Source organism: Vicia villosa, linkage group LG5 (genome assembly GCF_029867415.1).
Source record: "Vicia villosa cultivar HV-30 ecotype Madison, WI linkage group LG5, Vvil1.0, whole genome shotgun sequence".
In the NCBI taxonomy this organism is placed as follows: domain Eukaryota; kingdom Viridiplantae; phylum Streptophyta; class Magnoliopsida; order Fabales; family Fabaceae; genus Vicia; species Vicia villosa.
The window spans coordinates 170,725,453-170,738,843 of NC_081184.1; the positions used below are offsets into that span (position 1 = coordinate 170,725,453).

Consider the following 13,391-nt stretch of genomic DNA (forward strand, 5'->3'; position numbering starts at 1 on the left):
ATGAGTGATTAGACTGCGGTTCGTTTTCCAAAGTGAGAAGTTATGGCCTCCGCCGTTTCCCGCCCTTGGAAGTTGAGAAGTAATCATTAAACTGATGCACGCACGTCTTAAAACCGACGTTTTGGAGAAAGTGACGTCACTTTTTAATAATGATTATGGCTAGAAGAAGTGGAAACGTCAAGTCTAGAGGCAAGAGTGCTGCGAAGGATGCTCAGGTTCTACATGTTGCATTTAATAAAAGCACTATAGGAAATCTAAAGATATATTTGGCAGAAAATTGAAAGATTTGCTAAATTAATGCTGGCAAATATTATAGATATAAATGGGAGTCAAGCATACAAATATTATATGTCTACAGCAGTCTCGATTACAAAATAAAGGTCCAATAAGTAACAAGATTGAAGACATCTAGCTAAAATCCTCAGGGAGATCCTTTTTGATCTTCAGGTATTGAGTTTCCCATGAGGACATTCGAAGTTCAATTAGTGCCCTTTGTTTCTTCAACCTTTCGATCTCTGGCACTAACTTCTGTGCAGTCTCGAAATGTTTGATTCCTGACTGCACCACTTCGAGCAAATCTTGTTGATTAGATTTTTTGAGGGCTGCTTGACTACTTTCAGCCTCCTTTATCTTGCCCTCGAGTACTTTGATTTCTTGTTTCCAAGAGTTGATTTTCTTCTCATAATCATCAATGGCCTTCTGATTTTCTGAATGTTTGAGCCTGAGGGCCTCACCTTGTTTCGTTGCGTCCACAGCATAATTCCATGAAGAGTCATGGGAGGCTATGGTCTCAGATAATTCTTTTTCGACATTCTGCTTTCGAAGAATGTTAGCTTGGAGTTGCTCAAGTAGAGAGCCTAGCAGAACAATCACTTCCGAGACTTCTGTGGAAACTTGAAGCAAATCGACTTTCTTTAGAAGTTGATTTAAGTTGTGGCTCTTAATAGGGTCCCGGTTAAGAACATCTACAAGGTTGACCCCAAAGAATCTCTCTTTTATTTGTCGAAGGAGACTAGGAATATCTTCCTTGTCACTAGAATCTGCAGTTGCAGCTGGTGAGACATTAAGTTCTGAAGGCGAAGGAGTATTCACATTCATGATAGCCTTTAAGAAACCAAGAGGATCAGTTTGCTTAAGTTGTTCAAGCTCCGAAGGAGTAGGCTTTGCAGGGGCAGGCGTCGAAGTTGTCTCAGGAATGGTTTTTACATCGGGAGTCGAAGTTCCTTGAGAGACTGGTTTTTCTGGTTGAGAAGTCTCTTCCATAGCATCTTTCTCCGACGCAGAATCTTCGTTGCCATGTGATTGCTGGTTCACATTGTCGCTGCCTGAGAATGGATGATCCTCTTCCAAATTTTTGCCTTGATGAGTAGGTGGAGATTCGTCAGTAGATTGGCTTTCTTCGATTGGCTCATTAGGCAATATGGTGGCAATTGGCCTAACGTCTTCGAAGACTGGTGAGAGAACATGGGTTTTAGCTCGAGAAGTATCTGTTTTGAATGAAGCAAAGTTAGTCATAAGGATAAGCCTTTGAAGGGTTTAATTGACGAAAGTTGAAATTTAACAATTACCATAAAGTTTATCAACATCAATGGTGAGGCCATGGTCTTTAAAACCGGAAGTAGCAGTGCCAGCATCATCCTGCAATAACAAGGTAAAATGTCAGTGCAATTATTTAGTTAAAATCACAAGATAATATGTAGGACGAACTCAAGATACCTTGGGTGGATTGTTGTCTGGACTTGAATTATGACTTTCCAAAACAAGAGCATTGCTAGCAGTCTTCAAAGGAGACTCCTCAGAGGATGCTTGATTGCCAGGAGAAGCAGCTTTTGAAGGACTTGCCTTTTTCCCTTTTCTTGAAGGGGTAACAGCTTTGTGTTTCTTCTTCTGTCCTTGTCTAGTTTGAGGAGGGAATTTATCTTCGCCATCTGAACCAGTTGTCGAAGAAGCTTTACGCTTCGAACCCGTTGGGGGTTTCGAGCTCTGGCAAGTGGAAAATGAGAAAGATGAGTACTAATCACAGAATTGCACAAGATTGAGAGTATGAGATAAGTATTTACCGTGGGCTTCTTATCAGTGACGATGGAGTCACTCTCACTTGGTTTATTGCTTTTAGATGTACCAGAGTCTTTTGGGGCAGAAGCTTCCTTAATCTTCCTTCTTCGTGCAACAGCTGTAGTTGAGACTGAAATTAGTATATCAGTAAAGAAAAGAAAAGTCAGTCGAAAAGATTATCTTAATCCAAACCTTCAGGTATTGGAGTCAGGACACGAACATGTTTAAGATCTATATGAAGATGTCCTTTGAAAGTATCCAAGGTATGCTTAGTCGAAACCACTCGTTCAGCGCGTTTTTTAGTACTCTCTCGAAGAATTTTGAGAGCATTCCCACACACAAACCAGTCTGGAAAAGGAGGACTTAGAGCCACACCAAAATCAGCACTTGGTAGTGGAGGGAATTTTGGAGGATGAAGTTTGAAAGCCACTTCATAACGTAGTTCTGGTCGAACATACGAAGGCAATTTCAATTTATTTAGTTTGGCGGAAAACTTTTCGCGCAAAGTGACTGCAGCCTCACGAACGGTCCGACTAAGATCATCAGGCCTATAGATAGTTTCAAAGAATTTTTGAAAAGCTTGGATTTCTTTAATATGAGTTGAAGTACCTTTTTGGAAGTTCTCCTGCACATCAGTGAAAGCTGTGGTTAGTTCTTGAGCAAGGCTATCAGCATCAAAAATTTGAGAGCTATAATACTCTGTCCACCATTGATGGAAATCTGGTGTAGAGTAGAAAGAAGGTTCGAAAGGAATAGGAGAAAGCTTGGTGACGCCAATGTATTTGTTGATTTTTCGTTCACATTCTTCTTCAGTCAAATACAAAGTGTGGAAACACATATGGTTCCTTTTCTCATATAAGCACTTGGGTGTTATTTGAGTTAGCCCAAACTGTCTCGAGACCAAATTTGGTTGATAACACATGAGGATACATTGACCCTTTGATGGTCGAAGACGGTGGGAAAATAATCTTGGAGTCAGGAAGGCTTCCCAAATTTCCATAGATTCAATTTGTTGATCTTGAGACGTTGGTGGAAACTTTCGAGTAAACCATTCGGGACCTATTATTCTGTGTACAAATGGGGCCATAGAAGGATCGAACTGATCACGCCGAGCAAACATCATTGAATACGCCATGAAATGTTCATGAAGCTTTCCCATTTCCTCTTTTGGAGTTAGATAAGCTAACCTGGTCCCTTCTATAGTTCGATTTTTGATTGTCCTCCTCATTGACATCTCCTCGAAAAGGAAGATGAGTTTCGAATGTGGCATTAAGCCACAGTTGCAATAGCCAGAAAGGACCAGCGTAAAGTAAACTACCAGATTTGAAATTCTTGGTAAGGTTTGCAGCTTCACTAAGGTTTTCGTAAAGAGACCCTAGAAGTAGTTGGCTGAGATTGAGTTTTTTACCAGCATGTAACTGATTAGCCATGCAAAGATACCTTTTCGCAACTTGGATAGACCTTGAAACGAAGGCACATCGTGAAAGCCATAATGCTAGAAAAGCAATATGCTCTTCATCAGATACTGTCGCTTCAGTGGTAATATGATGTTTCTGGATAAATGCCGTATAGGTGACTTGCGAATCATTAAAACCAATAGTGTCATTATCCATCTCATTGGGATTGAAGGTTTCACCGGTTGGTCGAAGTCCTGTAATAGCGGCCACGTCGAAAAGCGTGGGGGTAACCATTCCACATGGGAGATGGAAAGTATTGTGAGAAGCATCCCAGAAATGAATCGCTGCTACTAACATGGGTTGGTTGTATTCTAAACCAGTTTTTGACAGTTGAATTAAATCGTATATCCCTAATGATTTCCAGAAAGATTCTTTTTGTTTCTCTACCTTTTCTAGCCAAGCATAATACAAATCAGGATCTTTGGCTAAAGGGAATGACCTAAACACTTTTACAGAGTTGGTCATATAGTTTAACCTAATTTTGGCTAAAGCTAAAGGGGTTGTGTAACGCCCGGAAATTCGAGTATTCGCTTAATTTAGACGTTTGGAGTATTACGTGAAATTTTTGTATTTTTGGACGATTTAGTCGGTATTAGTTCGGGATAACGGATTGACAATTAATCGAGATTTTTAATATATTTAGTATTAGAAATATTATTAGAGTGTCAGATATTATTTTGGGAATTTTCAGAGAAAATTAAATTAGACCGTAATATATGAGGTGATAAGTAAATAGGGAGTTTAATAAAATAAAATTAATTGAGATAAATGTTGTGTTGCCCATGTGAATTAGTTTAGCCCAAAGTAGGATTAGTGAGGTAATATATTAGGTTTAGAAACAGTCAGTAAGGGCATAACTTTAGAAGAGAAAGCAGTTAGCAGAGAATTGGGAGAAACCAGTGCACGTGAAATTTGCCGAACAAAAGAATTTTTGGGGATTTTTGATCGGGACAATTTAGAGAAACCTTCAATCCAAAGGTAAGGGTGGGGTTCTTGCTCTATAAATAGGGACATGATGGATTGTATGTGGGTTTGGGGAATTTATTGCCTCTATGTTTTCGATTGATGTCCTTTCTGTTATGTATGAATAATTTGTATGATCTTTGTGTTGCAATTTGTCTGTGAAGGTATGCTAGTGGTTCTATTATTTGATTTGTGACTCTGTGATGCGTTGGTTGAATTAGAATTGTGATGGGTGATGGTCCGAAATTAATTATGCGATTGTGATAATTTTGTTTGGAATAAAACTAGGAACCGTAATTGAAAATTGACACTGAAAAGGAAGAAGGAATTTCTTAGGGGCGGGGGCCTTCTAGCCAGGGGCGGACGTCCCTTGTTGTTGTTGATGTATAGTGGGGTGGCTAGGTGGGACGGTAGCCACAGGGTGAGATGGGGGTCCCTTATCATCTTAGGCAAAATTTGTATCATAATTAGTTTAGGTAGTAGTCATAATATATAGTACTAAATGATTTAATTAATAGTATGTAGTACTAAATGATATAACTAACAGTATGTTATACCAAGTGATATCACAAACAGTATGTAATACTAAGTGATATAACTAGTTTTAGTTTTAGTGAATAGCACGTTAGATTAATTTAAAAATCTAAAAAAAAATAAATAAATAAATTGAGTGAATCAATATAATTAGTAAAGGATGATTGGCAACAGAAGAATATAAACTCTAGGATTTAGTAGAATAACTTCATGACATTAACAATGCTAGTAACCAGCAGAGTAATTGTTAGAAATAGTAGAGTAGCACTGAGCTAGTGTAGCAATAACAGAACTAACTATTGAGCATATCAGTCACCGAATTAAATTAATAAGAGAATCGGGAATTAATTAACCGAGTAATATAATTTAGGCGAGTCCGGAATTGATTCGGTATCTGTAAATTGACGATGTATTTTGGCGATGTAGTGACGTAATGTGTATATTGTACTATTGCAAATTTTTTTGATGTTGCAGGAATTTAAAGTGACGAGTAATTATCAATTATAATTGATATATTTTGGCGATGTGGGCGAATGCCTTATGCGACGTTGTTTTGTGATTGATTGTGGTTGTTGCATGTCATAGTGTCTCATGAATTGCATGTTGTAGCGACGGCCTGAATTGGCAAAACAGCGACGGAGGCTTATGCCTGTTTTTGATGCCTCTATTATCTGGCAATTGGCGATGGGGGCTGAAGCCCTGGGTACCACATGCATGATGCATTAGTCGTGTCTCATCCATTTGCTTTATTGCGACGTTGTGCGTGATTATGTGATTTTGATTTTTGAATTGTTTGTGATTGAAATTGAGACGTGAGATATATATTATGACTTGAACCGTAATATACTCTTTATCATGACTTTATTTATATTGTTTGATATCTCACCCTTTGCTTGTTTTCGCCGTTGCCTTTATACCGGTAATGTGCAGGTGATGCTAGTGAGTGAAGGATTAGCTGTCACGAGTTGAGTCAGTTGTCGCTCTGATACGTAGCACTCGGGGGGATAAAACGATTGATTTTATTATTGTTTTAATTGCTGAATTTTATTTAGTTTGATTTAAATTGTAACTTAAAGTTACCGTGCAAAGATGATACGATTTGATTTGAATATTTGTGAAGTTTTATAAATTCCACTGCGAAGTAATTTATTTGATGAAGTGTTTTTGAGGATTAAATTAATGTTATATATGTTCGCCTTGTTTAAGTGCTATGTATCTACGTGGAGGCATAATTGCCGTATGTGAATTAAATGACGAATGTGACATCCTATTTCACCGTGTGAAAATTTTAAAATACTCTGATTTTCTTTATAATTTATCGGGTAGATTTGGGGTGTTACAGGTTGCAGTTGAAGTTTCCTCAATGTTAGCAGATTTGCCTAAAGGAGAACGACCGTCTTCATCTATCTTAACTTTGCTAACTAATGGTCTAGTCTTATAGTAAGCAGGGAAAAATTTATTCACAGATTGGATATTTTCACTCGGTAACGGACCCATAAAGGCAAGAGTTTTTCCAGAAAGATCAAAAGGTATGATTACCTGGGAAGCGTAAATAGCGCGTATTTCTTCAGTATTAGGGTTTGGAACGAACTCTCGTTCCCCAGAACGTGTTGCTGATTGGAGCTTCAAAGCGGGTTGAAGAACATTTGAAGATGAAGCCATGGAGAATTTTTTTGATTAAAAGAGCAAGATTCTAAAAAGAGTGAAGATGTTTTCAGTTTTTTCGGTGAAGAAGATGAATGAAAGGATGTATAGAGGCACAAGGTCGAGTATTTAAAGGTTTAACGGAAACCTTTTTAAATCTTTTGGGTAAAACCCGAGAGACACGTGGCGGCTGGTGATTTAATCCAACGGCGGTCGAATAAGTTAGCCTTACTCCTAGTATGTAGGAGTAATGATCAGTAAGTAAGGTTAAAACGTGGGAATGTAAGTTATGAGAAGACATCTTTGAAAATGACAAGACGTTTCGGAAACAGTGTTATCAGTGATTATGACGTTAGTCAGCAGTCTTGGAACTTTCAAGGATCATAAAAACGAAATCTTATAATGACAAGAAACGCCTATTTCTGTTGACTCTCGAAACAGGCATTTATTGGGGGCAATTTGTTAGCTGAAGATTTCGTCTTATATGGTTTGTCCTTCGAAGGAGTTGAGAATCGAAGGAAGAGATGGTTACTGATGGCCATCCCTTAAAAAGTAAAAGAATGGCTACTGATGGTCATGCTTCGAAGATAAAGACTTCTAAGTTCGATGAAGATAGTGAACACTGAAAGACTAATGAAAGCATATGTCTTCGGGACTTAGACAAAATTCATAGAATATGTATTTAAGTATTACTACTTAGCGTGTCTTCGTAGTGTTTTTTAATACACTGCCACGCGTCGAAGACGGACTCAGGCGAGAAGATTTGAAATTCGAAGACGGTTTCGTAACTGTCCAATAACAGATGGCTTCGCTGGAAGTTCTTATGAGAAACGTGGCAGCAGATTAGTGTAGGACCGTTAAGGTCGAAACTAGTATAAATAGGGGTCTTAATGTTAGGATTCCGTGTGTTCATTTTGTACAAATCACTCACATATTTACTCAAGTATCAAGTGTTACGAGAAAGAGTTCGCTGAGAAAATGTACGTATGACACCACCATTTTAATACATGTGTATTGCATTTCGTTTTCGAATATATTTCAGAATTACTGCATTCCAGTTATTTCTTGTCATTTACATTCCTGTATCTTTATTTTAATATCACTTACTTTCGAATTTACTTTCATGTTCATTTACTTTCAAAATCTTTAACGTTTCTGCAGTTTAAGATTCTTTATATTTTAACAGTCTTTAAGTTTCATATGTTATGTTATTTACCTTTTCGTTGAAGTTATAATTACATATAACAAAGCAATTACCAAGATTATTTGTTCTTTAATCGATCAACACGCATCGAAGAGGACAAATTATGAATATGATTCGACTGAACATTGATAACAATCTTCTTGACTATGTGTCCTAGGATCAATCTAGTCGATCCTGCGAGTAACTAAATCATATTTATTATAGTTTGGAAGACTAGCGGTTGTTTACCGGAAATCACCGTAAACAATTATATCCTACATTTATATCACTGCAGATTATCAATATAGAATAATTCTGTCTCAATTCAAACTAACTTTGGTGCATCCATATAGTCTAATGCATTTGGAAGTACTGTTGCAAGACACACCATGTACCCTGGGCCAACTGATCAAGCAAAGAACTATGTTTTCTCAAATGCACTCTCTAGCCCCATCCGTCACAGCCTTCAGCCATATCATTTAGCACAGGGGAGTAGTCCGTCGAGTAATCTCATGTCATCCGGGAATGGAAATGATCTCAAGTTCCTTGAAAATTTTGAGCATATTATTTGTTGGTTTGAAGATATTTTTGTGGATATTATAATGGATTGTGGTTAATTGTAATTGCCAAAATTGGATGGTGTTGCCTCTCATATGCTGATGAATAAGTTAATGGCCATGCACATGCACTTTGGAAAATATAATTAAAAGTAACTATTGGAAAAAACATCAGATATTGCAATGGTTGCTGAGCAGCAACAAAAGAAATTTACATCACATTTCAATTTCATGAAGCTTATTCAAAATTTCAGAACTATTTTCAATCATTTATCCAACTACAACAATGCATAATATATATTTTTATATCTAGAGAATGTAATTATTAGTGTATTTATAATCATATTTTATATTCTTATCTTTCATATAAAGTCTGCAATTTGTAAGCGGACCATAGCCAAAGGTTATTCATTGAAGAAATATAGAAACTTAGTTTGTTATAACTTTGTTTATACATGAGTTTGCAATTAATTTGTTATAACTTTGTTTATATTACATGAGTTTGCAAATAAGTTCTCTAACTAGGGCTTCATGATCCTCTTGATTTGACTTCATATGCATTAACTTAATAAACCTTTTATCATTCTCACAAACTCCTCAATCTCCAACAGCTTAATAATCCTTTGTAATTGGACACTTCTATATTCTACTGTATTCTAGGTAGTCTAATTTTGATATTTTGCTTTTATATTTTGTTTTTAGGATTTTGAAAATAAGATAAAAGACAAATTTATTGCAAAGCCAAATCAATTACTATGATTATATCATACTGTACAAATTAAATTTTAAAAATTATTTATCACATATGATATTTGTAGCTTTGTCATTAATTAATTAGTGAAAAAATAATTTAGTTTTTCTTATTTATATTTTTATTATATTTTGAAAACAAAAAACTGCATAACCATTCAAACACACAGGTACACACATATGGTACTGATATTGAGCTTTTGATTTAAATATTGAGTAATAACGTGAACAAGTTTATTACTGATTTAATTTTTTTTTAAAATATTTCTAAAACAAAAATATGTATACATAAGAATGGTTATACTGTTCATTAAAATATTTTTATATACGAAAGTAATTGTAGAAACTGATTTATTATCTTTTTCAAAAATAATAAACTATTATAGTTAGACAATTTTGTTTTTTTTTTCATTTCATCTTTATTATATCTTAGAAAACAAACGTGCGTAACACATTGATACTTGTGCTTACACACCGATCTATTAATGATTTAAATATTTTTATATATGAAAAATGGTATTTACGATCTAAAAATTTTGTATTAAAAAAAGGTATACGAGAAAAAAATATTATTGATCTAAATATTTTTATATATGAAAATTTACAATTGATTCAGATATTTTTGTAAACGATACCTAAACATAAATAATATTTGTTTATGGGAAAAATTTATTAATGATCTAAATATTTTTATATATGAAAAATGGTATTTGTGATCAAAATAATTTTGATTCAAAAATGGTATACAGGAAAAAAATCTATTATTAATGTTAATATTTTTATATACAAAAATTTACTATTGATCCAAATATTTTTCTGAATGATACCTAAATATATTGAATTAAATATTTTTATATACGAAAAATGATATTTGATTTCAATTTTATTTTTGATTAAAAATAAATATAGTATATAAATAAATGCGGTACCAAACTAGAACCCGTGCGTATGTACGGGTTTGTTACTAGTTAGAATCAAGAATGAAAGGTAATATGGATAGGTTTATGTTATTTATTATAATTAATTAATTAAAAAATAAAGCTACGTGTCCAATAAATTTAGTTTGAAACACTCTATGAATTACTTAAGATGGGTATTGTTTTAATTAGCATGTGACAAAAATACTTTAATAATAAATGTTAATAATGGAATTTTTGGATTGTTAATAGGTGATTAATACAAATCTTAATAAGTAGTTGTTGATTCAATTAGAATAAATAAAATAAAATGTGATTCTTTCTAGACCAAGCTTGTGGGATAAATAAAAAATGGCAAGTTAGTGGAATGAATACAAATTAATTAAGTAAATATAAAAATAATATATAAGAAATGATTTTTTTTTTTTAAATTAGAAAAATAGATAATGTGAATAAACAGAGAAAAGGGAGAGTCGGGTTAGTTTTATTTTGCCTATGTTAATTTTCAATTATAATATACACAATAAATATTTCATAAGAATTTCAAATAAATTGTCAATTATAATGTCTAAAAAGTCATAAACTTAGAAGATGAAATAACCAATATATCTACATCATTGCAAATATTTTAAGTAAGTAAATCACAAATTAAAAAAAAAAAGAGTAATTAATATAAGTCAACTGACATATATTGATTAAAAATATATATATTTTATAAAAATCAACCAAAAAAAAAAGAGGAAAAACAAAAAAACTTTATTTATAAGATGTGGCTCATTGATAAAATAAATAGCACTCTAAAGAGGATCATTGATGAAAGCAGCATGTTTTTCAAGCAATGTGGCAAATCCTCTATTAGAATGTTAGTAGGTACTATTTATTAAACATAGGCAAATTATGAATATATAGGTTCCAATATTCTGATCCACGATCACACCATTTCCATAATAATCCCACAATTTGCAATCATCTATATAAAATGTGTTAAGGGGCCATGTCCTTATTGTAGTGGCAGTTTGTGTGGTAGTTTTAATACTACGTGGGACATTTAATATTAAATTACAAAATAAATAAAAATATTAAATCTTAAAATCACGATGAGTTATGTTGTTAATCTATATTTTGTATATTATTAAATATTAAATATTAATAAAATCCAAAATTATGGGAAGAAAAAGGTAAACTGTATTGCTATTATAAGTGTTAATAAATAAATGGATAATGGATAAGATTACACAAAAGAAAAAATGAAGTTGGAGAGTGAAGATGCTTGTTATGAGCAAAATAAATGAAGTGGAAGTTGGAATATGATAATTATTTAATTATATATATATTTTTTTTTAATATAAATTAAATATGTAATATGAACTGATGAATGTATTTTAGTGTAACTTATAATATAAACTTGCTGATAGTTGCTATAGTGGTAAATATAATTAAATCAGGTAGTTGCGTTCGATTCCGTTCTTCTTTTTGGCAGTTTTTATTTAAAAACACATTTATTATTGTTCTTCTTTTGGCACTTTTTGTTTAAAAATACATTTATCATAAAAACTTATTCCAAAAAATTTCGAACACTCAACCTCTTACTGAAAATAGTTAAACATCACCGTGGGGAGGTAATGATATATATGAAACAAAAAAGATGGTATCAATATTTTTCACAAAAATCATAAAATACCTAAAATGAAATAGTTTGAAAGTTTTGCTTCTCAAACTATTTTAGGAAAAGAATTATTTTAATTGAAAGAAGTAGTAGTATTATTTAATCATAAAAATACATTTATTATAAAACTAACCGCTGCGAGTTGCTAGAAAACCAGCTTCTTCTATCAGTGTTCATCTGCTCAGCTCACAATGTCCGGTATGTTTTCTCTTGTTGAATGTTTATCTTTAATCAACCTCTATCTGTGTTGAATGTTTATCTTTAATCAACATTTCCATGATTTTGAATGTTTATCTTCAGGAGGGGATGGTTCATTTTCTACTACGATTCTCATCTTGCTAGCCATTGCCGGCATTGGATTATATCTCCTTTTTGTAGCTGCCATTGCTGGTTTGTGGAGGGTTTATCAACACCTACGAGCCGCTCGGATACTCAGAAAGCGAGGCACTGAGTCAACATTTGACTCAGCTGTCTCGCTGCAACACGCTGAACAACAGTGCAGCGTGTGTGCCTATGAGTTCCAAACCGGAGACATACTCCATAACTTGGCATGCGGCCATGCATTTCATAAAAAATGCATGCGCGACTATTTATTAAAATCGTCGGGTGATACCTGCCCAAATTGCCGCGCAAAGATTTGATATACCCTTTCTTCCTCATTACATGCTTCAGGTATCTCACTTTCTTCCTTCCTGTTCATCGTCGTTACTTATACTTGTTTACATTTATATTTATGCTATGCTGCACACCACGGTTTTAAATTATGGTCGCTGTCTGAAATGTGTTGTTAAAACTTGATGTTGAGGTTTTTCATTAGATAGGAAGTGAATAGAGTTTTGATGAAAATACTTGAGTGAAATCAAATTGTCTGACATATAATTTTTTAGGAAGAGAGAGATTGATGACAAAAATGGTTTTGCATTAGAATGACAATTGATTATCTGCTCTTGTTGTTTGCAGAGGGAGGATGAAGACTTATCATCTTGGTGATTTTGATAATGGTTTTGCTTGCATTAGAATAATAATGAGTTGGTGAAGCTCTTTCCCAGAATAACAAACTTGCTGTTAAGAGAGGAAGTTGGATCCTAATGGAGGATGATATAGGGGAGTATTTGAGAATGAAACGGTTTAAAGTTTGGTTTTTATGAAATTTTAGTCATGGGTTATCTTTGTGTAATTTGGTTATATATGGATCACTGTAAAATTGATTCTCAAGTTATCTTGCAATCTACTGAAACTTTGTTTAACTATTGTTATATATAGTGAGTATGATTGTGTTTTCACTCGGTCAATTACATTATTTAATTGTTGATTAGTTTGCTTTTTAGGTATGTTTGAGTTTGTTTAAGCATTTTGACACTATTTGGGAGAGAGTTTATGAAGCATTTCTGATATGATAGGTCTATAAGTTGGTTTCAACTTATTTTTGTAAACTCTTTGAAAAAAGTGAAAACAAACAATTTGACTTTATCAGTTCTCAATAAGATTATGGATTGAGTAGTAATAAGTTACTAGTATATTGTCAAAGTCAATGGCATTAGAAAATATCAGCTTGTTATGTTGTTCAAATGCTATTGCATTGATCTGAAAAGTTTATTCTAATGGACAAAACCTGTGCCAAAGTCTTTAACCAAAATCTAACTTTTTTGTTTATGTTTTGGATGA

At 33.6% G+C, this 13,391-nt stretch overlaps 1 long non-coding RNA gene across 1 annotated transcript; it reads left to right on the top strand.

Annotated features, from left to right (window-relative positions):
- The first annotated feature begins 11,866 nt into the window (after positions 1 to 11,866).
- On the top strand, positions 11,867 to 12,883 carry LOC131608200 (uncharacterized). The gene is made up of 3 exons (XR_009285529.1): positions 11,867 to 11,924; positions 12,027 to 12,398; positions 12,687 to 12,883. It is a non-coding gene; the product is annotated as an uncharacterized LOC131608200 (long non-coding RNA).
- The last annotated feature ends 508 nt before the right edge of the window (positions 12,884 to 13,391 follow it).